General features: G+C 42.8%; 1 protein-coding gene and 1 long non-coding RNA gene across 4 annotated transcripts in view; one reads left to right on the forward strand and one right to left on the reverse strand.

Moving 5' to 3' along the window:
• Positions 1–17461, reverse strand: part of SERPINE2 (serpin family E member 2) — a 55976-nt gene extending 38515 nt beyond the window's left edge. The window contains exons 1-2 of one of the 2 annotated variants that reach the window (XM_075937561.1): positions 17330–17461; positions 14409–14502 (exon numbers count right to left, since the gene is read on the reverse strand). The gene's annotated coding sequence lies outside the window, so the exon portion shown is untranslated. The remainder of the gene's footprint in view (positions 1–14408; positions 14503–17329) is intronic. The other variant, XM_075937560.1, reaches the window with a different exon arrangement.
• Positions 1273–20438, forward strand: LOC142830756 (uncharacterized). 2 transcript variants are annotated; one of them, XR_012906213.1, is made up of 3 exons: positions 1273–5134; positions 6886–7001; positions 19899–20438. It is a non-coding gene; the product is annotated as an uncharacterized LOC142830756 (long non-coding RNA). The 2 variants fall into 2 exon arrangements; XR_012906214.1 differs by lacking the exon at positions 19899–20438 and adding an exon at positions 7309–10276.
• Positions 20439–24923: the final 4485 nt, after the last annotated feature.

The raw sequence follows: 24923 nt of genomic DNA on the forward strand, positions 1-24923 counted from the left end.
TGTTGTGTTTTGTTGTTGCTGCTGCATATTTTAGGATTAACCTTGAAAGTTTTATTCCATCACTAAATAACACTTCCAAGACAACAGTGACTTGACAACTCTTGCATATTGTGTGTGCATTCTGTGCATGATAAGCAAAAAAATGTTGGTTAGTCAGGACGTCACACAAGCAGATCTGTAGCGGTATACAAACTCATCTGTCTCTAAGGCTATGTCTACACTACAGAGTTTTTTCAGGATACTGGAGGCATCCCGGAAAAAAAAACAAAAAAAAACTCTGCTGCATCCAGGGAATGCGTCTGGTCTTCCGAAATTTTTTTCAGAAGAGCAGATGCGCTTTCGGCATCCTGGTAAACCTCATTTTAAGAGGAAGAAGGGATGTTCTGAAAAAAAAAAAAAGTTTTTTTCCCGACATTTGGCCCAGTGTAGACAGGCCAAATGTTGGAAAAGCCTCTTCAAAAAAAAAAAAAAAAAAAAAAAAAAAAAAAAGCTATGGAAATTATGGTTCACAATTTGCGTAGCTTTTTCTGGAAGAACAGTGTAGTGCAGACATAGCCTGAGCAGGACAGATGACTTGCAGCTATAGTATGACATGTTCTTTTAAGTGCTGATGAAGAGAAGCTGTTGTACATACAGATAAACCAAGAAGGGTATTACAGACTTTTTTTTCCCCAGTTTCACTTGGTATAACAGATCTACTAAAGTGAAAGGTACTTGTATCTATACAACTTTGTAATCATACCTTTCAATATGCAGAACTCTCACTGGTGGATTTTTAGAGACCTTATCTGAGATTTGGGAACAAAATTCATAATTGGGATGAGAATAACCCAAGATTCAAATATTTATCTTAATTCAGTATTACAGAAAGTTTCACAGAACACTAATCTGCTAGCCATTCACATCTTCTAGAGAGTTCAATATTTTGATGGCATGCCAACAAAAAAGTATTGCACCTTTTTGGTTTATTATATGCAAAAGAATCTAAAATACTCCCATAACCTCCCTTTAAAAAATACGAAAGACAAGGAAGTATGAACTAGTCATTGCTGGGTTTTGCTGAAAATACTCTGATGTGTGATGTTGTTTGTTTAAATTAGTTTTAAAAGTTCAGGTGACCCATGCCTCAAACTACAGAGAAAAAGGAAGTTTGTCCCCATGGGTGCTCCACTGTTGGTGACTGGTGATCCCCAGTTCGGAGCAGTTGACAGTTGGGGGGCGCGCACACACACACACACACACACACACACACACACACACACACACACACACCCTACCTACCTTGCGCTGCTGACCGTTGGCGCCTCACATGGCAGCCCAACATCCCCCCCTTCCATTCCTCGTCTACACCGGAGTTACTGAAAACTCCACGGGGAGGAAGGGAATGTCGTGGAACACCCATGGGGAGAGACACCTCAAAGAACAGTCGTTACTGCACAAGGTGAATAACTTCCTTTTCTTCTTTGGGTGATGTCCCCACAGGTGCTCCACTTTTGGTGACCACAGAGCAGAATTCCATGAGGATGGTGGGTCTCGGAGTTACTGCTTAGCGGCGGAAGATAGCACTGCTGTAGCCACTGCTGTATCAGTAGCTATTTGAGGCATGATAGCATAATGTCTAGCAAAGGAATGATCGGATGACTACATGGCTGCCTGTTGTATGTCCTTGAGGGGGGGGGGACACTGTTCAGGAAAGTGATAGATGTTGCTGCAGCGCACATGGAGTGTGCTCTAGGTGGAGCTGGTAAGTGTTTATTCTGAAGAGAGTAACAACATAGTATACAGGTTACTATCAACTTGGAAATGTGCTGCATTGAAATCGGAGTGCCCTTGGAGTGGTTTGAAAGGGATAAGAAAAGATGTGGAGATTTACAGCACTGTTTAATTCTGTCGATGTAAAAAGCTAGAGCCCGCCAAACATCTGAGTTGGGCAGGGTAGCATCTCTGTGGGATGCACGAGGCTTCAGGTAGAACGTATGCAGGACTATGGGCTTGTTAATAAGGAAGGAGGTGCTGACCTTAGGCATGAACGATGGGTGCAGTCTTAGAGTTACTTTGTCTTTAGTAAATATATGGTGGGCCTGCCCTGAGGGCCCCTATCTCACTAACACTCCTCGCAGAGGTGATGGCCACCAAGAACATAACTTTCATAGTTAGGAGCGGGAATGGGCAGGTGGCCATAGGTTCAAAGGGAGGCCTCATGAGACAGACCAAGACTAGATTTAGCTCCCAGGAAGGTGCTGGGTTCCTGTGAGGGGGATAAAGGTTGTGGAGGCCTTTGAGGAATCTCTTTGTGATAAGAACATAAGAACGGCCGGACTCGGACAGACCAAAGGTCCATCTAGCCCAGTATCCTGTCTTCCGACAGTGGCCAGCACCAGGTGCCCCAGAGAGGGTGGACCGAAGACAATGATCAAGCAATTTGTCTCCTGCCATCCTTCTCCAGCCTCTGACAAACAGAGGCCAGGGACACCAATTGTATCCCCCGGCTAATTGCCTTTTATGGACCTAACCTCCATGAAATTATCTAGCTTCTCTTTAAATTCTGTTATAGTCATACAGTGATTAGGTAGGCAAACACAGATGCTCCATCAAAGTGCTCATGGAATGCTGTGATTGCTACTATGTAAACCTTGATGGACAAGATGGATAGGCCCCCATCTTCAGATGGTGTAGACAGCCTAGGACGAGATGCAGAGGCGCCATACGTGGGTCGATCTGTGACTGCTGGTACCAGGAGGCGAACTGTTTCCATTTGTGCAGGTAGGTCTTTTGAGTGGATGGCCTCCTACTATGAAGGAGGGGTTCTCACTTGCTCTGCACATTGAGATTCAGCACCCTGGAACCACAAAAAAGCCAGGGCTGAAGGTATAGAGTGTGGGGTTGGGGTTGACTTAGTTTGCCCCCATTTTGAGACTGAAGGTTGTGTTGAGCTGGTAGTGGGAGTGGTAGCTCAACCATCATGTGCTGAAGGTACAGGAACCAAGTCTGTCTGGACCATGATGGGGCTATTAAGAGGTCTCAAGCTGTGCCTGCTCAAAGTTTCTGCAGGATCCTGGGGGCTGAGAGAAATCCATAGTGTAGAGGTTTGTTCCAGACAATTAGGAAGGCATCACCCCTGGATTTCTTGCCCAGCCCTGCTCAAGAGCAAAATGGGCGACACTTGGAATTGTCCTTGGTTGCAAAAAGGTCTATTGCTGGGTAACCCCACCTGTGAAAGAAACTCCATAACCACTGGGTGTAGTTCCCATTCATGGTCTGTGGTAAAACTGCGACTCAAAGTGTCTGCCATGACGTTGTTGATGCCAGGTAGGTAAGATGCCTTGGGGACAACCCCATACTGAATGCACCAATTTCAGAGGTGGATAGCTTCCGTGAACGAGCACCGCCCTGCCTGTTTATGTAGAACATGGTCGTTGTATTGTCTGTTAAGATCCATACAGTGCAATTTGTAATGGCAGGAGCAAAGTGTCTGCAAGCATTCCTGAATGCTCAAAGCTCAAGGAAGAAGTGTAACAGTTTCGTGTGGTGACCATCTTCCTGCACTTTGTGTTGTTGCATGTGCAGGCCCCATCCTATTAGTGAGGCATCTGTGGTAATTTGTACTTATGGTTCGGGCTGCAGGAAGGGTACTCCTGCAAGTAGGTTGTGGTGTGAAGTCCATCATTTGAGGGAGTCCAGTACATGTGCTGGAATGATGACTCGTTTCCCAAGAGAGTGTCAGGAAGGTTTGTAGATGAAAGTTAGCCAGCATTCAATCACGTGGAAATGGACAACATACGTAGTAGCTGCCATGTGGCCCAACAATTGAAAGCAGATATGTACGGTCAACAACAGGTTCATGATTAGGGAAGTCCCGGAGTGCACTGAATCACTGGTTTGGTAAGTATGCTTGAGCTGATATAGAATTGAGGTGAGCTCTAATGAATTCGTCTTGAGCAGTTTGCAAGGTGACTTCTGTTCGTTTATGATGAGCCCGAGGTAATCAAATAGGCATCCGGTCTTGGACGTCTCTGCTCGTGATAGCCCCTTGATGAGGCAATTGTCGAGATACAGGAAAAAGATGACCCTCTGTTGTCGAAGATAGGCTGCCGCTACTGCGAGGACCTTTGAGAAAACGTGGGGGGCTGAAGAAAGTCTGAAGGAGAGGACTGTATACTGAAAGTGGTCATCTCAGACCATGAAACCGAGGTAACACCTGTGCTAGGGATGTATCATGATGGGGAAGTATGTGTCTTCTAGGTCTAGGGCTGAGAACCAGTCCCTTTTGTCCAATGCTGGAATTATTGACGCCAGTGTGGCCATCTTGAAATGCTGGTTACGTAGAAATTTGTGTAGCCTGCAAAGAGCCAAAATTGGCCTCCAACCCCATGTGCTTCCAGATGAGAAAGTAGGTCAAGTAGAACCCCCTTCCTTGGTAGAATTCAAGTATCCCCTCTACTGCACCTATCTGGAGGAGGCGATCGATTTCTTACCTGAGAAGGGTCTCGTGATAGGGATACCTGAAGAGGGACGGGGAATGGGGGGAGGAACTGACGTGAAGCAGATGTAGTATCCCATGTGAATGATCTCTAGTACCCAGAGGCCCAATGATGGAAAAAGGGGTGCAACCTGTGGGTAAAGAAGCGTTTCTGGCTTATTGTCACTGGATGGTTGGGGAGGTCAGGCAAACCCTTGACCAATTTCTCAAATTTACTGTTTGGTGGTCTGAGATCTGGAGGAGCATGTTTGAGGTGAGCACTTCCTCTGGGGTCGCTGCCTGGATCGGTTATAGTCATATGGCCTTTGTTGTGGGTGGTTCTAATAGCTGTCCCTATTTCTGTTATAAGGAGTGTATCTTTCTCCAGTATGGTGGAGTGTACATATCAAGAGTGCAAAGCGTGGTGCGAGAGTCCTTGCTACTATGCAGGATCTCATCTGTGTTTGCTGCAAACAGTTTGTTTATCGAAAGGGAGATCCTTCCACTTTCATCTGTAATTCCTTAGGCACCCCTGCTGCATGAAGCCAGGAGGCTCTCCTCATCAGGACAGCTGTGGCCATTGCTCTGGCTGCCATGTCAGCAACGTCTATGGCTGTTAGCAGAGCAGTGCAGGCGACAGTGCATCCCTTACGGGTACCAGTGAGGTCTTTCATGGTAAGGTTGAAACTGATGAGATGTAGTTGGAGAAGACTGTTGTGAAGAAAAAACACTGCCTTGATCATATTCAGCAGCTGCAATGTTTCTCTGTGTCAGTGGCGGTCCAATTTCAAATAAGGATGGACCTTCCCGAAGGGGAAGGGGGGGGGGGAGGGAAAGAGGATAGCTCATCTGAGCATTGTAATCTTCTGCTGTTAATATCGTATTATCCTGCATTGTGCAAATTTTTATCGTGCAAATTTTTATCGTGCCGTGACTGTGTTGAAATCTCTGATGGGGAGGGTTTCCCTGTAGACGGCTCAGGAGTAGGCAGTGCTAAGGATTTGCAGGGCCATTTGGAAGGCAGTTCCATGCTTCTCAGCACCGAATGCTATGGTGCTAGTTTCTGCAGTCTGCCAGCACAGTCCTTCCAGTGCTGCTGCCTAGCGCGCCAACCCCAAGTTGGCAGGTGTTGCGGCTACTGTGGTGCTTAGTAAAGATTTTTACCCCAGCTTCTCTGGTATGTGCCGCATGTCCCCGGTGGTCAACCTGAGGAACGGCTTTGCAGGCAGCAATCTGGCAGGCGAAAGTGTTGCCCTGCGATGTTTATGGGGCAATGGTGACAGACCTGTGCTTCTGGTCTCCGTGCTTCATGGCTGGTCCAGGCTGCTCAGAGTTGCAGCGCCCTTTCAAACATGATCATGCAGAGCCACACGGTTCCTCCTAGCCCTGGCCACGAGGCCCCTGCAATTATCAGATTTTGGAGGGCATGTGCCTCCCCCAAACATGTTATGCAGAAATCATGCCCCCCCCCTTTTTTTTGTAGAGAGAAACCCTGCTGAGGGAGTGAACAGGGGAATGAGGAGAATTAAAGCCACTGCTGCTGAGGCGGTCTGTCAGCTGGAACAATGTGGGGATTTTTTTAACTTTTATCCTAGCTGACCTTATGGGAAAATTCCATCCTGTCCCTAACAATGGTGATCTGTTAGACCAGAAGTATGTGGGCAAGACCCATCAGGCAGATACTTGGAAAAGGATTGTCCGCAGTAAATCAGAGCCCTTGACATCTAGTATTCAGCCTCCAGCAGTTGGGATTTAAGAAAGACACCTCTTTTTATAAGTATTTCCAAGATACATGTTAACAGAGATTTTAAAAAAGTTTTAAAGAAGTGTACAAAACACTTGTAAACAGACCCATTTTAATTAATTTGGCTCTTTTGTATGTTATCACTGATGACTTAATTCTACTCATTTTCCATAGCCTCCAGGGAAGGTAAGACCTGAACTTCCAGGCTACATCTACACTGGCCCCTTCTTCGGAAGGAGCATGCTAATTTTGAACTTGGGAATAGGGAAATCCGCGGGGGATTTAAATATCCCCTGCAGGATTTAAATAAACATGGCCGCCGCTTTTTTCCCGGCTTGGGGAAAAGCCGGAAAAAAGCGGGAAAAAAATGTAGGAATAGGAGATCCTCCGGAAAAGGGCTTTATTCCGGAGGATCGCGCCAGTCTAGACGCTTTTTTCCGGCTTTTCCCCAAGCCGGAAAAAAAGCGGCGGCCATGTTTATTTAAATCCCGCGGGGGATATTTAAATCCCGCGGGGGATATTTAAATCCCCCGCGGATTTCCCTATTCCCAAGTTCAAAATTAGCATGCCCCTTCCCAAGAAGGGGCCAGTGTAGACGTAGCCCCAGTGTAAACCAAAAAACCCTCATCTTGCAATACTTCATGCATCATAATAAAACTTCTCTTGCCTCCCTTCTTTGCAGATCTCCTTTAATTAGATTCTAAAAAGGTGTTACTTGGTTCAAAACCCATCCAGAACTGAAAACCCCATCTCAACTCTTTGCACCACCTAATGAAGAGTGAGACTCCAAGTAAATAGGTATGTCAGGCTAACTTATTCTAGAAATGACTATATGAATGCTCACCAGGAAATTCTTATGGTTTGAAAAAAATCATTTGATATCTCGCTACAGTTTGACTTACCACATTATAGTCATAGTGATGAACACTGACCAGGCACAGACCAAAGATAAAAAAATGGCAACCATACCATTTCCTTGAAAGTCAACGGAGCCCTACTATATACACAAACTACTGAACCTTAACCGCATCAGGCAAGAAGTCCAACACGGTGATCAAAAAATAATAAATTGTGTTATTTTAAATCTTTTCCTCTTAATTTGTAGGTAGGCTATTTGAGGATAATCTTCATCACTGGCTATGACAAGCTCATCTAACAACTCTATCACACTTCACACCCAACCTGATTCTGAGAGCAAGTGGGTAGTTTGGAGTTTCAGTCTTGATACAGGAGGCTTGGTCTACACAAGAGAGTTAGGACAACATAAGGCAGTTTATGTTAACCTAATTACGTCAGCAACCTAATTACATCAGCATGTACATTGCAGCCTTGCTTCTGCCAATATAACTGTCTTACAACACTAGCATAACAACTCCACCTCCACAGCAGGCTTAGGGCACGCACAGTGGTGTAGATCAGATGATGCAGTGTCTGTGTCACATTCAATTCCTTACATCAGCTATTGGCCAGAGCCGTGACCAGTAAGCCAGCTCCTGGGTCCACAGGTGGGCTGCTGCTGGACCTCCGCTCCAAGTCAGGCTGCCACCCAGTCTACCAGCTGGGACTGCCATCCAGACTCCCTATTGGACCCCTACTGCCCCTCAAGTGTTCCCTGTAAGCTCCCCACCAGTGTTCCCTGTAAGCTGTGTGGTCACTTAAATTCAAATGCCACTCAGCTGATTAGCAGAGGCCCAAAACTAGGTTTTTTGCTTTTCGCTTTAATCTTTTTCACCTTTATGTGGAATAGAGGGAACATTGCTCCCCATGAGGTACAGCTGTCAACTGGACTCCAAGAATGGATCTCCCCACTGGATGCAGGGAGCTGCAAGCCCTGGCTTTGAGTCCTCCATGTTGCCCCCCATCAGATGGTGGGAGCATTCCTCATGAGGGCATGATCCGCTGACAGAATTAGTAATGTGGACATCAGCCACCACATACTGATGCATGCTAACATACTAAATCCTGTACCTAGTTTTGTAGAGAATGTACATTCAGAAACAAGCACTGTAGCCATGTTGGTTCACAGATATTAGAGTAAAGAAATGGATAAGGTACTTACTTATGTTTCACATCTTGTGTGTCTCACCAACAGAAGCTAGTCTAATAAAGTATATTACCTCACTCACCATGTCTTATGTAGAAACAAGTTACTTCTAACCAGAATTATGAATATTTTAAAAAGCAATTTTTAAGGAGTTCAACAAACTTTTGAGACTTATCTTTTTTCTTCTTACCTGTAAACCTGCACTCAGCAATCTTTTCATTAGAGGGCATCTGCGGGGATTTTTTAAAACATGGAATATACAATCGATTTATAAATTAAAGTGGTCACACAAGGCCAACTTTGGAGTCATGATTTGATTATCTCAACCGCTTGTCTCTCCTTTTGGAAAGTTTATTTTCACTTCATTGTACCACAATGTTCAGTCCTGACGAATTTATTTAAGTGATTTAAAATGAGACATCCAATAATTGGGCTGTCTCCACCAACCCTGTTACTGAAATTCTATGGCGTCTTATAAAATCAGCATAAAAATCTATTCATCCCCGATACAGTTACACTGACCCATATTTCAAGTAACAAAAACTGAATGGTAATCTTACTTGCTCATGAAAATAAGAGGAAAATAACTTGCCACAAGCAAGCAGACTTTTGCAATATTAAGTTTATGGACTTGCAACTCTAGTTTGCAATGTGGATTCAAAAACAAAAAGACAAAAACCTCTAAACCGTAATAAAGCATTCAAGAAAATGTTCCTCTCTTTCAGATTATGAAGAAACACTGGCTCCTTCTTGAAAACTTTTTAAAATATACATTCATAATTTTCACCTGGTTTAATTAGACAGTTCCTCTAACTAGTTTTATGGCACTTCTAGAATTCAAAACTCAGCCATTTGTCATTGGAATTGAATACTGACTGTACCATCCTGCTTTTCAAGTTTAAGAACTGTCAGTCTTCAGCTTTCTATAACTTAGTTTTGGTGGTTAGATTTATTATTGTGATCAGGAAGAATATTAAATGTACCTGAAAGTCCATTCTGAGGAAAACACTACTGTAATTTCTAGGTTACAAGACAGAAAATTAAGAGCATTAAATTTTTTTCTTGGGGAACTTTCTTTCCTCCATTCCTCAATTTGATTCCTGAGGAATTATAGCAAGACACTTATTACAGGAATGTAAAAGGTTTTGCAAAAAGGTGGGTCTTTGCACCATGCTTCCAGTCAGACTTGCAACCATTACAATGGAATTCTTTAGGAAAATGCCCTTGGCTAAGAATGCTCTACCCTCTCTTCCAAACTAGATGGAGTATTTAAAGAAAGGGAGCAAAGTATATCTGCAATAAAACAGGGAACCCCCAGAACGAGCACAGAATTCATGTGATGAACTCTTAGAAAAAAAATCCTTTCTTTCTCAAAAAGTGTTTATCATTATTCAAATAAAAGTTTCACATATTTGTCTTCATCTCCAACTAGATTAAAATGCAGTGATCTAATCAGGCAATAGTAAAAAGCATGACCATAGGGGCAACTAGCAAGGTCCTGCTCTGACAAGAATGAGAACAGACTCCTACTTAAATCTCTCATAGCACTATTCTACATCTACCAGGGGAAAAAACCAAGAGCAATCAGACCCCTACACGGTATACTTCCCTGAGGGTATAAGGCTGATATTCCTTCTAAGCAGGGAGTTCGTTTGAGACAGTTATTTTGCTCTGGTTCTAAAACCTTTAAAACATATGAATTGAGCTGGTTACAGAAAGGCTAATAGTTTTCATCCCTGGTGACGCTGCCCCCATCAAATAACTGGGCCACGACACTGATTGTAGCTGCTGAAAAGAAAAAATAAGTATTCTGTATTCCTGTAATGGATCAAAAAATTATTGAATAAAGGACCATCTACTATTTATCCAGTTGTACCAAGGACAACACAAACAAGCGGGGGGAAGGAGGGGAAACTAGGCTCCTGAAATACATGATCTCATCTGCTCTAAGCAGGCAAAATTAATGAAGCAAGAGATGGGTTTAAGTCTTGTGAAACCCCACAACTTTGTAAGCTATCTGTAAGAAATAATCAAGCTGTCATGCATGCGATCAGCAGCACTTTATGGCCAATTGCATCGAAGACTTCTGAAAGGTCACAAAGTACAAGCGTGGAAATTTCTTTGTCCACAGCCATAAAGAAAGTTATTAATCCATATCAAATGCATCAATCCTGTGTACTAGATTTGCTGTAGGTACTTAAAACAAAAACAAGAAGATTTTTATTAAGGAGTATTTTCTATGTACACTGAGACTTCAGCAGCTTTAAAAAGTAAAAGTCTGCTTTGCTATTTTGTGAAAAAGTCCTCTGAAACATTCATAACTGAATCGTAGGGCAAGACAGACATGTTTGTATTATGACACTGCCACTTGGTTAGAAGACTACTAACTTCATTCACAATGAAAAGCGCTTTTCTTTTTTTATAAAACATTACAACTCAAGTAAAATTAATTATTTTAAGAATAATTAGAGTTGCCCAGTATCTCCCACTATAAGGCCCCCGTTTTCAGTTGCTTATAAAGTTTGCCAAACTTTAATAGTTGAAGCTTAAATTTTCCATGCCAAAGTCTGAGGCAATTAATTATTATTTTAATTTCAGCTACTTAAAAAAACCAGGCTAGACAAAAATATATTGTTTTGCCCATGTCTCAGTTTTTTTTTTTTTAAATTAACCTTTTATTTGAAATACTATGGCTTTGTAGCATGGGCTTTCCTTCTTACCCCCACTCCCTCAAGGCCAAAAAAAATTCAAGTTCCGGTACTTAAAAAAGGGGTTAAGATAACTAAAGACTCTGTCACAATTCATATGTACGGGCAATCTTACTTCTGGCATTCACTAATTTTAAGTGCTTGATTTTGAAATTGTAGTGTTCTGTTAACGCAATTTGTGTATAATATTGAATTAGTATAATTTTGTGTATAATATTGAATTGTGTATAATACTGAATCAGCATGTAAATACAGTTAAGACCCAATACTGAAAACATGTGTTTATTTGATTGAATTCAACATATTCTTTACATATGTGTTTTCAGTTTGAGCTCCAAGATACAAATCTTGGCAATAATTTCTTGGCAATAATTTCAGTGTGCAAATTACACAAATTCTGCTCACGATCCCAGGTGAATTACTGCTTTCCCATTATCACTTTTGTAGCAGGAAGAGTCAAGCCTTTTTATATAAAGCCGCCATTCAGTTAGTGTTTGAACAGATCTCAGTGTGTACTCAAGTAAGTAGTAGTAGATTTTTTATAATTTTTGTAAGAGTTTCAACCGGTAGAGGGTGTGCTTGAACATGCATCATATATTCATCTATGTTTTGCACACTGAAAACATTCAGACTCATGGAAATATCAAGAAAGTTATTTCTGTAATAAGATTCTCGTTCATCTTGTAGTATTAGAGCTTTCAGTAACTAAATATAAATATAAAATAAATATAAAAAGGCTTAACTCTTCCTGCTACATTTTGATCAACAGATTTTTCAGGTTTTTCGTTCAGAACTTGTTTATGGTCAACACATGCTGTCTAATTTACATGTAATTTTAAAGTAGGTATTCTGGAAGTGTATGCTGTGAAGTTATTTCAGATTAAAATTTTATGACTTTCAAGCAAGGGACATCTAATGCAATACAAAAAAACAGCAACCCTTTAAAAACTCCTTATATATGATGATTACAGATGATTAATCTGTTTTATCCTCCTCTTTCCCAGGATATGTGACCTTTGATACTCAATTCTGCTATTTCTTATTCAGTTTACTAGACCAAGTTAACAGAAAATTATTTTATGATTGCCTTTGGTTTTTCCCCAATGAATACTAAAAGGACCTATGTTATGCATTTTTGTGATTAAGCAATTAAAACTGTCTAGACAACCCTAAACAAATTTCCCAACAAGAAAAAGCCTCCACTGGAACTCTCTTTTTAGCCAATTGCTTTATACTATTTTTATCACTGTGAGAAAGACTGGATGGATCATAGAACTGTTAACAAGAAACCTCTAATTCAACAAGTTAAATCGAACCCAGGCCAGCCCCGATCTTCAGGCATCTGAAATGAATGTATATATTGTTGTAGTCATGTTGATCCCAAGATATCAAAGACACAAGGTGAAGGAAGTAATAGCATCACTGCACTATTCAGAAGTTGGTCCAGTAAAAGATATCCTCATGAACCTTGTCTCAATTCAAAATAGATGTAAGTAACCAAAAAACAACTGAATCTGGTTTGAATTTATAAACTGGACAAAGATAAAGTAAACTTATCAAATAAATTACTTTTCCACATTCTAGTTAGCATCTACATTATTTTTTATTGTATGTTTGACATGGCTCCCTCGCACCACAAATACACATACCAGTTGCAAAGCATGATAGATCTGTTTTATAACAATTGTTGAACTGCTGACCATGACTAAACCTCAGGACTTTAAATATACTGTATGCTAAAATCTTTGTAAATTGTTGAGTCATTATTTAGTGTACCTATTGTCATGGACAACCAGTAGGAATAGCAATATTTCTGTATATAACCTTATGTGAAATTGACTATTATTTTGAAGTCTTATGTTATTCTTTTTTGTTGCACTCAAAACCGATGAGTTTACCTCATCATGTAGTGAGGTATATTAAGTAACACATGTAAGCAACCACCTATACCAAGTATCAGGGCTTGACAAATGGTGGCTAAAACTGCTCGCCAGCCCCGTACTGCGCATGTGCAAGAGCCGTATTGCGCATGCACACGCCGTGAATGAACGGGGCATGCGGCTGAAATCTACTCACCATGGGCAAGTAGAATGTATAGTTTGTCGAGCCCTGCCAAATACTACCCCTACCAGTCTGAGTGAGAAAAGACATTTTTACAACACTTGGATACCTTAGTAATGGATGCAACATGGAAAAATAAAAAACAAAACAAATAGATTTTGGTTCAAGCAGCTTTTGTAACATCTTAAAAGTGTCCAGTTTTTGACCTGTCTATTGTGCAGGTCTCAGCTGTTCTTACTATGAGCAGCTGTTCATTTTACACTAGGTACAGGCAATAAAATGGGAATGGTTCATCAGTGTTAGCCCCAGGCAGGCCACCACCACTATATTTGCCAGTGTCTCCACAGGCACTAGCAATTGCAGTTCCCATTGGCCATGGATCACCATTCCCAGCCAGTGAGCTGCAGAAAATGGTATCCCAGTCCACGCCACTTCCAGCTCCCCCTTGGCTGCAGATGACTGTTCCTAGCCACTGGGATCACCATTCCCAGCCAGTGAGAGCTACAGAAAGTGGTATCCCAGTACACGCCACTTCCCAGTGGCTAGGAACAGTGATCTGCAGCCAAGGGGGAGCTGCAATTTCCCATACCTGCAGAGGTACAGGTTAATATAGTAGTGGCAGCCCACCAGGGCTAACCCTGGCATACCAGATCCGGCCCACAGGCTGAGATTTTCCCACCCCTGTTTCACACACAAAGTTTACTTATGTACCAAACACTTGCTTTGTCTATTTCTCACTATCTTACCATCAGAAATTATAGATCTTGGAACTTGTAAATTTTAAATAAATGATTTACCATGTGTATATCATCTTGCTCTCAGATTTGAACGGTTACACATTTCCACTTCAAAGCACGTTTGGTAGTTCCACAGGTATGCCGCTGTATTTTCATCACCAGTAGAATGCACCAGATTTTCCCTTTCCCCAAATACACACAATATTCTATATACATCTGCTTATTGCTTTAAGTAGTCACCACACTGAAATTAACAGGAAACCTGCTTTTTGGAGGGCTCAGAAAATACTCATAAGACAGCTTCGTTGTCATTGTCAATCTACTTTGTCTAAGATTGCAAGGGGAATTAGTGTATTTAATTTCTTTTTGAAAAGAAGCCTAAAAATACAGTCTTGTTTAAGAGGCAGCAGGATAGTATGACAGTAAATATACACTTAAGAGGAGATTATTATACTCTGGGTTCTCAAACTTGATATTTTTAACATGTTAAAGTGTGCCACTTTCAACTCAAATTATTTCCAAAACCATGCATTTAGGGAGATGCTATTGCATTTGCACACTGGCTACTGTGATCAATAGCTAAATGGCCTGAACCTGAAACATACTGAGTATCCAGAACTCCCACCAAAACAAAGGTGCTGAGGATAATTCATACCTATCCAAATATTCCTTGTGTAGATACAAAATTTCTATCTGCATCCAATCCTCGCCCACAGATATAAAGCAGATATCCACAGATCTGCACGGCTCTAAAGATAAGGAACAAAAGTTCTAGTTAACTACAATTTGCTATTCAGATATATACTCAGTCTTTCTTTTGTATTTCATTAAGAAAGTAGTATCGTTTACCCAACTCCAGACAAGAAATCCTGGTCATCTTCCTCGCTGTATTTCTCCACCACCAGTTAGTTGTTAACTAACAAGTTAATAAATGTATTGTCGCCTTTGCCAAAAGAAAAGTTACTCCAGACATAACAAAAACAAAACATCCCCCCACCCCACACACACATACTTTGAGATTCAGATTAAATTGGGCCTGAAAAGGTCTTCCTGGACCACAAGAAGACACTATTCTTTAACTGGCTGAAGAAGTTGGTATTGATTAAATTAGACTAATCCATCCATCACTAGATTGGACCAACAACCTCTTGTAGTGCTGGGAGTGAGATCTGGCACTAAATAGCTCTAGGACTTATCTTTAAATTAACTCACAGGGCCTAGAGCTATTTGATTCTTGGGAGTTTGGTTAAAAAACTAAGCTGACGCTATATACTTAAACAAAAAAATAAAGCAGTCAGAAGTACCCCAGTCATGCAGCAGCTTCCTTTTGTTACTATTGTTTCTGTAACATGGGGTGGCATTAAATACACTAGAAAAGACAGATCAGGCTGATCTAGACCAGTGTTTCTCAATCTTTTTTTTTATAAAGTAGCTTTTTTTTTTTTTTTTTTTTTAAAAAAGGTAAGTACCCCCCAGTACCATAATTTGCAGACAGAATTTTTTTTCTACCATTGCAACATATTTGTTTAAACAACTTAACTGTAGCAGGGCAGGTGATGAAATTTTTGGGTGTAAAAAGTACAAATATAATAAAGCACTGTAAAATTTAAAACAAAAATTCAGTTTTCTCCAAATTTCAGTTATGTTGACGTGCCCCCCAGACTTCTCTCGAATACCCCTACTTGCACCACTGGTTGAGAAACACTGATCTAGGCAATTGAACCACATAATATTTAGAACTTGCATGGTGCTTTAAATTTTCAAATATAAGCCAAATTTCAATTTTTGTTGAAAGCTTATGTTAATACTTCCTCCTATGATCAGTTAGTTGATGTTGGTGGGAGCTATCAAAATTATAATTGCCAATAAATATTCCATGTAGAAGATTTTCCACATATGTACTCTCCAGAACAGTGAACAAAATTTCTCTAGAGAATTTGGACAATTCTATACAGAACAGGAGGTCATAAATCTTTAAGAACAAAAGCCACACAACAAAGATCCTGTCTGTTAGAAGGATAAATATCATATGGCATTTTTCATAAGATCAAGGATTTGTTCTTGTGTTACTGGCTCAAGATTTCCCCTGTGCATCAGTTGATTAGTGCCCTCCACCAAAGAAGTGGCTGTCCAGCACTTCAACTGTATGCATTCAATTTGTTTAAATTCTTTTTAGAGAAAAAAAATCTTAATTATTGTTTTTAACATACAGATAGATATTTAATAAATATTAACAAATAAAAATAACATTTAAAATGATTTTTAGACGTGTATTAAAGAATAACAACACGGTTGGAAACATTCAGTTTTTATCCAGTCGATCATTAGTGGCATATACAGTATGCCCATAAATTAACATCAACTTTATTTTATTAGGGTGTTATCCTGCTAGACTAGAACAGTTTCCTATATATGCCCAGCTCAGATTCTCATCTATTTCCAAGTATAATCAGAAAGAATGTTTCTCGCCTTCTTATACCTCAGAGTTCCCTGTCCTCTCATTTTTCTATTTTAAGCTTTGTAATTCTTCTTTTTATTGATCATGATAATGTTCTGAAGACACAGTACATGCTACAGTATAAAGCTGCATTGTAAGATTGGTTATCAAGTGTTAATCCAATAGCTCCCTCTCTTGCCCTTTCCTAAAGGGGTCCTCTTTGTGTCCTCCTTACATCTGTAGAAGGCCAGTATAGCCACATTTGCTTTAGTGGGAGTCAGCGAAAAGAGAATCAAGTCCGGTCTTTTATGGCCCTCCTTATTGTCAGTATTTTGATATTAACAACACCACAAATATTCAGTAGTGTCCACTCTAGTTTCTTTAGGAGCAATTTCCCACTGTTTCCACAATGACAGTAGCCACAGTAGGTGTCATCTAAACTAAGTGCCCTAGGTCGTGTTTTAATCCCTTGCCACTGTTAGGCACAGGACAGGTGGTGGTGATGCAGCAGCACCTCCTGGCTGGAAGTGGCTTCCATCAAACACGGGGTTGCAGTTTGGGTCAATGGCTCTCCACACCTGCACCACAAAAACCGTCCAGCGCCCCTGTGCGAGGCCACCGAGGTGACAAAAAGCGCAGGTAGCTTGCACGCACCTGGCCTACACCCGGGCGCCCACTGGCGCTACCCTCCGTGGGGCGGACCTGGCCTTGGCTGAGTGCAGACGGGGGCTCCGGCACGGATGCCCCAGGACAGGGAGGGGGAAGTACCGCTGGAGCAAGACTCAGCCGCTCTGTAGCGCCAGCCGCCCTGCACGAGCCGGGGCGGTCACCGGGGTGGGCAGTGGGGGAGGGGAAGGGAAGACAGCCGGCCCCCCGCCACCGGAGGGCAGGCGATAGGCAGCGCGGGGCCGGATGCCTCAGTCCCGAGGCCTCGGGGACCCAAGGGGAGAACAAGACCGCGCCCCGGGGCAGGAAGTCAGGGGACCCCAGGCACCGGGGGGCGCCGGCTGCCAGAAGACGGGGAACGGCTGGGCGCGGCCCCAGGGCACGGAGAGCTAGCAGCGGACGCCGTCCGGAACCCCCGCACTCACACAAGGGACGGGGGGCGGCCCGCCCGGGTCCCCACACCGGGCTCTCACCTGCTCTCCCTGTTGCTAGCGCCCGGTGCAACCCAGGCTCCGCCGCGGCGATCCCGGTCCCTTTAAATCTCCTCAGCAACTGAGCGCCGCGGCTGCCGCGCTCGGCTTTTATCCCCGCCCGGCGGAACTCCGCCCCCATCCTGCCTTCTCGGGAAGACCCAATCCCGCCGAGAGCCCGCCCCGTCCCAAACCACGCCCTCCCTGCTAGACCCCGCCCAATCCGGTCCTTCTGAAAACCCAACGCCTTGCCCCAACCAACCGTCTTTCGCCTACCCTAGCCCCCCCCCCCCCCTTCTGAGGGAAACCCCACCCGCAGCCCCAGCCCCAGCCTCATCTGGTCCACACGTGGCCCTCACAGTACCCTTCCCTCTCTGAGTTCTTCCTTTCTGAAACAGATCCTGACACCTGTTCCCCTCCCAAATCTCTATTTTGGGACACCCCCAAACCTTCCCATAAAATATCCCCCTCGGCCCCCCACCGCCTCTATTGCCACCCAAAAATAGCCTCCCCCTTGTGGCTTGCCCCAAATTCCCCCTCCCAGTGCCATATTAAAATGATCCTGAACACACCTACCAGTCACTTTTAACCTTTTTGTGGTAGCTAGCGCAGGAGCCACCATTGCTGGTTTGGGGAGGCTAGGACCACACCCTTCACCTGACTACATCTGACCTGTAGGAGGGCTTTGGTATCCATACACCCCATTTGAAGGTTCCAGTTCACATCACTCAAATAGAAACACGATATGGAGTCAGCAGCAGCTCTACTCCACACTAGAGCAGCCAGTGGGTTTCAGAACATAAAACCCTATGTCCTTGTCCACCCCTCAGCAAACTCTAGTTCTTCCCCACCTGGCAGAACTCCGCCCCTATCCTGCCTTCTCGGGAAGACCCAATCCCACCGAGAGCCCGCCCCATCCCAAACCACGCCCTCCCTGCTAGACCCCGCCCAATCCGGTCCTTCTGAAAACCCAACGCCTTGCCCCAACCAACCGTCTTTCGCCTACCCTAGCCCCCCCCTTCTGAGGGAAACCCCACCCGCAGCCCCAGCCCGTCTCATCTGGTCCACATGTGGCCCTGCACTTTTTGTCACCTCTGTGGCCTCGCACAGGGGCATTTGACAGTTTTTGTAGTGCAGTACTTCTTACAGTATAGTAAGAAGGGGCAGAGAGATTAAGCACATGGGCAATATGGGAGTTCTGCAATCTAAACCTCAAAAATCCCTTACAATTACTAGGAAAAGTTTGAAAATAAATTGTAATAAAATGAAGAAACTTTAGGAGGTAAAACCTTCATCAGTGCCCTAGTCTGTTTTCCTCCCCTACCCATGACATGGTTTGTCATACAGAGAACACCCACCCATCTTTTCCAAAATCCTCATTCCCTGCTCCACATTCTTCACCGTCTTGCCTGTGTGAAAGGTTGCTCATCTTTACCTCAGATTCACCAGTCCACCTATCTAGGAGAACTCCAACCTGAAAACACTCCTCACTCCACTTCTGTACTAAACTCCCCCATCTCAGCCTCAGATAATCCTCCTTGCTGTTGGATTGTTCCCAACTATTCCCCTCTTGCCTTATTAACTCCCTTACTTCTATTTGCAGGTAAAATTATCATTTCCCCTCCCACACCTTTTAGTCCAGCAGTGAATAAATTAATGAAGCACACACACATACATTTTCTATGTACTGTTGCTGTTGTCTTGTCAGTCTCAGATTATTAGACAAGGTAGGTGAGGTAGTATTTTTATTGGACCAATTTCAGTTGGTAAGACAAGCTGTAGAGTTTACTCAGTTTGAAAACAGATCTGAAGAAGAGCTCTGTGCACAGTCCAAAGCTTGTGTCTTTCACCAACAGAAGTTGGTCCAATAAAAGATATTGCCTCACCCACCTCATCTCAAATTTACACTAGGAAATTTCGAAATAAGTTATTTTGAAATAGTAACTCCCAAAATAACTATTTCAAAATAGTGTGTCCACTATTGAAGTAGCAGAAGTGGAGTGTCCACACTACCACTATTTCAAAATAATTATTTAAAAATAAGTTTCAGGAGGCAGCTGAGTTAGTCTGTAAGTTTAAAAATAAGTGTTATTCCTCATGGAAAGCAGGAGTTATTATTTCAAAATAACCAGCCCATTTTGAAATAACGGGCTTGGTAATGTGAATGTTCCACTTGTTATTTTGAAATAAGGTAGCTATTTCTAAATAAACGCCCTAATCTAAACTAGGGCACACATACACTTTGTATGGGTTCAATCTCATGTTGTTCTGTCACGGGGCAACTGTCACTACCTGGAGCTGGCTGATTTTCTGTTTTGAGGGGGCTTTGGCCTTTCTCTTACAGTGTGATGCCATCTATGGCACCATGACAAGGAGGAAGTATTATGCTGGGAAACACACATTAATCTTAACATTGGCTGACAGCCCTGTTGAGCTTGACAGCCTTGTTAATACCACTTGGGTCTTTGGCAAGCTAAACAAATAATCATTTTATGAGACTGGTAGAGTGTAGCAGTCATGTTTACATATTAGAGCTGTTTAAAAGTTACACTTTTTTTTTTTCATTTTGCAGGCACAGCAAAGGAGATTCTGCCCAGCAAAAAAGGGACAATGGTGTAAACCATCTTTACACCATTGGGTTTTTGTATTCACAACCCTGCATAAACTACAACAGCCAGGAGGATGCTTTAATTTATGGCAGCCTCCTCAGGGCAGCTCATGGACTGTTGCACAATCTGGAGCACCCCAGAATCTCTGCAGCAATGTGCGCTATGGAGAATTTTCCTGTCCCTCTCTGTTGTGCCCTCAGTTCCAGAACAACTGAGTAAATGGCCAGTGGAAAGGCAATATGGACTGGGATTTGGGGACCAGTAGCGGATATAGGGCAGGGCAAGCGGTGCTGGGATCCACGCTTCAAGAAGCCCCGCGCATGTGCCGTGGCGTCACCGTGCATGTGCCGTGTCAAAGGGGGGCCCCGAGAAATTGTGCTGCCCTGGGCCCCACAAAATCCTCACCTCCCCCTGTTGGGGACAGATAATGTTCCATAATGTTTTGCTTTATTAGCTTTGGCAGTATCTTCCAAAATGGGTATTTTTGAAAGCTTTCAATACAAATGCTCTTCCCCCTCTGAAAAATGTGCACACTTTAGTGACATTGTCTGCAAATATTGACCCATTTTTGAGTTTAAAGCAAAATTTTAAAACCCCTTGAATTTCAAATAGTTTGGCATTTGTCATACAGTGATTCTCAAACTCTTTTTTCATGTAGACCAAATGTTAATGTAAAGTTTGATTCATGGATGCGTTCCCTCCTTCCATGGGTGATCCCCCTCATCTTCCATTCATGATTGCATAGCATACATATGACAAGTATAGAAAACTAAGGTTACATCTAGACTGCAGGCTTCTTTCGGAAGAAGCTTTTCTGGAAGAGATCTTCTGAAAAGCTTTGTCCAAAAGATAGCGTCCACACTGAATGGACACTATCTTGCATTCCAGCTGTGATTACTATGGACGGATTGGCCATCAGGGCACCTGTGCTTTTTCCTCTTTCCTATTCTTTTGGAAGAAGCTCTTCTTCCCTGTCCACACACGCCTTTTTCCAAAAGAGCTCTTCCTCGTGGAAAGGGGTTTACCAATGTCGGAAAAACCCCTCTGTTCTTTCGATTTTTTTTTTTTGAAAGAACACAATTGCAGTGTGGACAGAAGTGAAGTTTTGTCAGGAAAACAGCCATTCTTCCAAAAAAAACCCTCTGGTGTACACACAGCCTAATATTAGGAATGTATTTTTAACAACACTTTAATGTGATTTAGCTTCTGGGAATAAGGCTAAGAAGCCAGAACCAAGTGACTGACCAGCTGTATGGACCATTAGGAAGCGTCCCCTATTCTCTGAAGACTCAAACCAAAACTGCACCTTTAAATATTCTCAACCTTTGGCAAAGTTTGAATCGGAATCCAAATTTTACACTTGAGGTCTGCTTAAATACAGATTGTTGACACAACCAAGAGTGTTTCAACCAAATTATCCTGAAATGGTTTTAAGTTGTATTTATAACGCTGCTTGCTGTAAACAAAGGCTTGGAATTATGCTGCTAGAAAGCAGCCTTGTTCCTTCCCCTTTCTGGTTGCCATAGTGCACAGTCAATATAAGATCAGGTACCAGAGGGCAGCAGCCTCCAGCCCAGATAAGTAATCACTATTTTTCTAATAAACTAATGGTCTTACATAATTGTACTAGTACCTATTATAAAGTAAATTATTAACACTTGTACAGGCATGTAAAGAAAATATCATGCATCACTCCTGTCACTTATTTTGTATTAGCACTGATTGATTTTGCATGTAAGCTAAAATTAATGAGCCATATCCTACGGGCCTTACTTAAGCAAAATCTCCAGTGACTTCAATAGAAGTTTTCTTTAGAAAGGATGACAAGATTTGGCCCTGAATTTGCATGTAGGTCTGAATTGAATATATATCTTGTTATTTGAATTCAATCATATGAAAGATACTTATGTGCACCAAAATTTTACATAAACAAATAATAGAAAACTTCATGCTCATATCTAATGTGTTACAAGGCTATATTTAGAACCAGATATCAATTCTTTATTAAAGTAAAAAATGCTTTAACTCCCTTATCTTCACCATAAAAATAAAAGTAAAAAAGTATCAGTGGTTACAATGAGAAGACTAATGAACTGGATTTGAACTGATGCAGGAGTCACGCAGCTTACTAGAAGAGAGAGCAGAGAATGGCGCATGTTTATTAGAATGTGCTTCTGCACATGGATTACTTCTACTAGCTATCTGGTTTCAGCACAAGAATAGTCAAAACTGTCAAAATTATATATTTTAGCATGTACAGGCAGTCCCCGAGTTACGCGGATCCGACTTACGTCGGATCCGCAGATACGAACGGGGATTTTCTCGCCCCGGAGGACTGAAGCAGCGGGACGCCTGGTCCTGCCGCCCGCCTCCTCCGGGGCGAGAAAAGCTGCTCCCCGTCTCCCTGGTCTGCTGCGGGAGCCAGCAGACCAGGGAGACGCGGAGCAAAGCCGCGCAGGACCCGGGGCCGGACCCGCGGCACTTCCAGCTGATCTGGAAGCGGCCGCGGGTCCGGCCCCGGGTCCTGCGCCGCTTTGCTCAGCGTCTCTCTGGTCTGCAGACCAGGGAGACGCTGAGCAAAGCCGCGCAGGACCCGGCCAGACCCACGGCGCTTCCAGCTGATATGGAAGCGGCCGCGGGTCCGGTCCCGGGTCCTACGCAGCTAGTGCCCCCCTCAGCAGACCAGGGAGATGTGGAGCAAAGCCCGGGGCCTGTGGTAGAGCAGTGGCTGAATCAGGACGCCTGGGGCAGAGCAGCTGGGGTGCTGCTGGGTTGGTCCAGTAGCGCCGAGGAACGGCCGCACTACTGGACCAACCCAGCAGCACCCGAGCTGCTCTGCCCCAGGCGTCCCCAAGTTAGCCACTGCTGAAACTGACCAGCGGCTGACTACAGGAAGCCCGAAGCAGAGTTGCTCTGCCCCGGGCTTCCTGGAATCAGCTGCTGATCAGTTTCAGCAGCAGCTGACTTGGGGACCCTGGGGTTCTTAAGTTGAATCTGTATGTAAGTCAGAACTGGTGTCCATATTCAGTGGCTGAATCTGGATGCCAGTTCTGACTTACATACAGATTCAACTTAAGAACAAACCTACAGTCCCTATCTTGTACATAACCCGGGGACTGCCTGTATTGAGTGATAGTACAACTGTGCATCACTTGCTAGTCCACACTACAGGGAAGCCTCAAAATTAGTCCGAGGCAGGCTTTCCTAATGTGGATGTGCTACCTCGATTTAGAGCGCCAGGAGGCACTGGGGAATCATTACTCTGAATGGCACTGGGGAGGAACTATTTTGAAATAGCAGAAGTGGAGCGTCCACACTACTGCTATTCCGACATAGCTATTTCAGAATAAGTGTTATTCCTCGTGGAATGAGGTTTATAGTTTTCAAAATAAGCCATCCATTATTTCAAAATTATTTCAAAATAATTGTACTGTGTAGACACACCCTGAGGGAGTGGAGGTCCAGGTTTAGTACACTGGCTTCCTTGAGTGGTCTTAAAAGTTTGGGAAACCAGCTATATTCCAGGTAGGAAAAGGGGCTGCATCATCCCTTAAAAAAAAGAGCGCAATCATCTTGCTCAAATTATAGGGGAATTACTGCTGTTAAACTTAGGGAAGGGCTTATGATCATATTACTAAACCGACTGAAATACTATCTCAAACCAGAGATAAGAAACAACCGGTGTGGTTTCTGTGCAGGTCGATCTACAACCCACGTTATATAGACTTTGCAGAATGTCACTGAAAACTGACAAAAAAAAGTTAACATTGTGTTTATAGACTTTGCATCTGCTTTTGACTCTACAATGTGAATACTGCTACCCAGCATAAGCTACAGGAGGACTTAGTGTGCTGTTAGTTGAGGAATTGTATATTTAGCTGTTTGAGGACCAATGGTTTTATTATACACTGGATTTCAGAAGAACAAAGAATATAGGAGGGATATATTTTCTCATCTGTGTTATTTAATGTTCTAATAGACTGCGGACAAAGCTGATTCAGGCCACAGTAGGAGATATAATAGTTAAAGATTCATCTTTAAATGATCCTGACCACATGGAAGATACATCCTTGCTGATCAACTACCAATAATGCTGAAAGAGCTGCAAAAACTGCAGAATCAATGGGAATTAAGATCAGCAATGATAAAACCAGTGTTGTTTATTTTCTATAAAAAGGAAATGAATGACTTGCCAGTGTTCCAAGTAGATGACAATGATAGTGAATGGCTGAATAGTTTTGTATATCTGGGGAATCAATTGACAGCAGGAGGTTCTATAACAGAAGAAGTCACATGCTGGATTGGTCTTGCATCAGTGGGATTTCAGCATCTTTTGTGGTATTTGTTTGGATGGCAGGATGTTTGTATGACAACCAAGGTGTGACTTTTCAATATGATGATGACAGCTCTTATGTGGAGCAGAAACATGATAATTAAAACAGATGAGAAGAGGAAATTAAAACAGTTTTCAGAGTCAGAAGTTTTATGGTGTATTTTTAATACCCATTGGTTTGATTTTGACACAAATGAGATAATTAGCCGACCTCAGCAAGTTGCAATCTTGCAGCAGTTGAGAACAAGACAACTGCAATATTCATGTCCAACAGACAAAGTAATCCTTTTGCAGGAGGTTTACAGAGTTGAACTTCAAGAAAATAGAGAATGAGGAATTAGATTGGAAGTTGCAATTTTAAAGGATTAAAAAACCTAAAGTCTCCCAAAGTGACTTGTACTAAGGGAAAAGACTTATTAGGGCCTGATCAACATGGAAGTCCATTCTGTTCACCACCATGGCTACATTATAGCCATATAACTTCGCTGCTGCTGTGCAGTATTGAATGGTCCAACTTACTTAAATGGCCATGTTCCATTATCAAAAGGATCCTCCAATGGTATTTTGATGTCTACTTGTGGGAGTTAGGTACCTAAATTCCTTTGATGATCTAGAAGTAAGAGTCTAAATCCAATTTACAATGAGATTTAGGTTC

This window comes from Pelodiscus sinensis, chromosome 10, assembly GCF_049634645.1.
Source record: "Pelodiscus sinensis isolate JC-2024 chromosome 10, ASM4963464v1, whole genome shotgun sequence".
Classification (NCBI taxonomy): domain Eukaryota; kingdom Metazoa; phylum Chordata; order Testudines; family Trionychidae; genus Pelodiscus; species Pelodiscus sinensis.